The sequence below is a fragment of the Papilio polytes genome, unplaced genomic scaffold (genome assembly GCF_000836215.1).
Source record: "Papilio polytes unplaced genomic scaffold, Ppol_1.0 DF823177.1, whole genome shotgun sequence".
Classification (NCBI taxonomy): domain Eukaryota; kingdom Metazoa; phylum Arthropoda; class Insecta; order Lepidoptera; family Papilionidae; genus Papilio; species Papilio polytes.
This window is the reverse complement of record NW_013526027.1, coordinates 3420044-3423749: the sequence shown is the minus strand read 5'-3', so window position 1 is coordinate 3423749 and position 3706 is coordinate 3420044.

Genomic DNA, 3706 nt, shown 5'->3' with positions numbered 1-3706 from the left:
GCGGTCTTTGGAGAAGTTGTTTTTAGTAAAGTGTTTTTGTAATGAAATGTTGCGTATATGATTTTATTATATTTTTTTTCATGTTTAGATATGGTTTATCTACATAATAAAAGCAATTCCAAAAATTAGGAAACATCCCCATTGTAGACAAATTATATTTTATGATAATTCCGTCTGTATGCTTTATTATCTTAGAATTAAGGAATTTTAATACATATCAAGAAGATAGCTGTACTTCTTTAATTTGAAATCTTAATTAAACATTCAGTGTTGTGGAATGTCGTAAACGAATTCATTCATTGCAAAATTGAATCGATTTCGAACATTCGCATTCCGATCGAATCGCATTGATTCCATTAACAACAAGCAAATCAATGAACTGTAAAAATAAATGAATTTAAATAAAAACGTAGCAAAGGAATCTGAATTTTTAAAAGATATCAATGAAGAATTATAACAAAAGCTTGTATAACCACATGTAATAGGAAATAAAATATTCGGCAAAATAGAATGATAGTTTTCGTACGTTTCGTTAATAAAAAAAAAACGTAATATATTTCCAACTTCCTTATTAACGCTTCATGTATCGCGAAACGAATAAAACGCAATCAAAGCGGCGCCATCAAAAGACCGCTAAATGTTCTTTCCGCCGATTTTAATTGACTCATAACTCGACAGCCTTAATTAGCATTCATGTATCGGAGATTAACCGCAGGAAACGACGTGCCGAAGTTACGTCCAGCAAATAAAAGTTGCCTTTGATAATCATGGTAACGGGTGATATTTATTCTGATCTACAGATTATAATAATCTATCAGTGTCAAAAAACCCGAGTTAAAACATGTTTGTTTTAACAATAATTACTAATACTACATTTGTGAAAATATAAATTGTAAAATTAATATATTTTAATTACATTTTACGTTATTATTCTCGTCAATTAATTATAGTTTATAATGGATTTAATTAAACCTGTTTACGGTGTTAGCGAAAATCGTTTTGAATATTTGATCTATCCTTTTTTCTTTGCAAGATTTTAGTTAATATCTTGTAAATAAAATGTCCGATGAAGTAATTAACCATTAAAAAAAATGACTGCATCCATAAACTTCAAGTGAAGTTTACATTTCCCGCGTATTAATAGTGCGTACAACTGGCAGGCGACTTCAAAGCGCTCCCGATTTACGCGCCTTTTTTAATGATCAAAGGATTTTGGAGGGCTGTCTAATTGACATGTGAAGTTGTGTTGCCATGTAAAACGTTTTAACCGGATATCTTTTATTCATTACTTGGCTTTTTAATGGCGTTATTTTTATCAATTGGATATTTTTATTGTTTTAGCTTAAAAAGTATTTTTAGTAAAATTGAATAATGTTTTTTTTTTACAGGAAATAGGATTTTATTGTTAACATTGTTTACATTTGAAAAGTGATTTGTTTGGAAGTTTGTAGTTTCTTGTTACACGCGTCAACTGTCCGAAGATCAAAGGAAGTCTATTTTCGGAGCCCCTCCGTAATTAATATTTTTTCATCGACTACTTGTTGCACGGATTGAGTAAAGTTTAAAATGAATTTTTACTTAACTTACGAAACTTCCACGAATTAGCCAAGTTGCTTATGGTAATTTGTATGATGAAAAGTCAAAGACATCTTGTTACTGCCAGATTTCTTAATAGACCCATGAGATATTATGAAAATGTTAGACGGTTAGTCCTTTTTTAAGCCAAATTTAATCTAGATTAGAGAAGCAAATGTAAAAAATATCATTGAAAAACCTGGCAGTGTAAGTGAGTATAAAAAAATAGATATTTTTATATTAAGCGGATAATAAAACAACTTTTCCATTCTTCTGATGTTGAACGCAATGTTTATTATAACAGGAGCGTAGTTTCTGAACGCATGTTTGTGCCTGAATAACTGAGTATGCAAGTTAATATAACAATCACTAACAAAGGAGCCTTTTAGAATTCTTCATTCAGCGCTCGTATATCGAATGTTTATTCGAGCAAATAAATAATACAACTAAGTACTGAGAATCGTGCGGCCCAATGGATTACCTAACGTAAACAAACACGCGTAAAGTGAAATGCAATCGAATATCGACCCTCATGCGTTGAGATAGAGTACATTATTGTTTAAAGGCACTCGATATCTGTATTTGTATCAATAGAAACCCTTGTATGTGATCCAAAGACGTCTAAAAGAGTGCGCCCGAGCAAATATGTGTTAAGGTGACGTTTACAGTGCTGCTAGTTTTCTTTTCCTTTAAAATTCTTCATATTAATGTTTTAAGAAACCAATATCTAAAATATTATTAAAATAATAGTATGAAATTATTCGCTAGTGCGTTTGTCTTATCAAATTGTATATTGAAATACTATTTCTGTACAAAAAAGAGACGGATGGGTTAATAAGATTTTTACTTAAAACATTGTCGTATGCTTTAGTGGATAAAAAGGAACGCAGTCTTCGCCTTAACAAAAAAATGTTAAGTGCGCCGACACAGGGCGAACCTTTCCCGAGCGCACAAACAAGCGACGTTTGCTCGCTATTGTTAGTTTAAAATGAAACTTTAGCCCAAAAAAGTTTAAAATCTCGTTCAGTTTGAGAGCACGCGGACGCAAACTGTATTGTGGACAGGTACAGGGGCACGGCTAATCCGGAAAGTGATCCTTTAAGAAAACAAACTTATATGGATTAATAGTTTATTTATTTGGTGAAAAAACACTATTCAGTTAGTTTTTTTATATTTCCCTTAAGTGGAAGGCACACATTTATATCGTTTTTTTATTTAGTTTATTGTTGTTTTTCTATACTTTAGTTTTTCCAAAAATGTAATGCTTAAATAGAAAAGTAAATGTTCTAATAAAACAATTGCATTGTATCGAATAACGTCAGACATTCTAGATAAGTTCACAGTTCACACTTTAGAATACTCGTAATATCATGTAATCACACAAACATTTTTTTATGATAGTGCAAACCGTTTTTAGAATGAAGCGGCAACAACAAACCTAACTAACAGTTAAAACTTCCGGTGTTTGATGTCGTATCAACTAGCAACTAGCAACGTGATCAAATTTCAAACGCTCGCAATCCTCGTTCGTATTACAACTCATTTGAAACCAGACTTTCATGTTATGTGTTGTACCAATAAAGTTGACAAAAGCGTACCGTAATCTACCACTTTGTACTGATACCTAGGCAGTTAGTAGTATCGTTGATTTTGTCCCTTATTGCCATAAGAAAACGAAGAGATACAGAGACTATTGAGTTCTTACTCCATGCAATCCTGTACTAACTTGTGTATCCTGAAAAAATAACATTCCTGATGTGTTTATTTTCGTAGGAAGTAGCTCGCTGATAGCTCATAAATACTAAGAACTGTTTGTTCTTATACTTAAGCAATTACGATTTAGTTAATTCTTGTCTCGCCAATTACTAATTCAGAAAAATCCCCGCGACCGCTGCGGTATGGACGTCCACTCTATAAATTGATTCAATTGCTCTGATTATCTACAATCAATACTCTTAGCGGAGCATAAGAACTATAATTAAAATCTCCGAGACGCGTAATTAACCTCTTATTACGGAGTCCGTTGCTTATATTAATTACCTCGACAAACGGGCGCATAACAACCGTTTTAGAGAGGCAAAAAGCGAGGCTCCACAAATATGAGCCTCGCCCGGCGCTGCCGTCACACAAC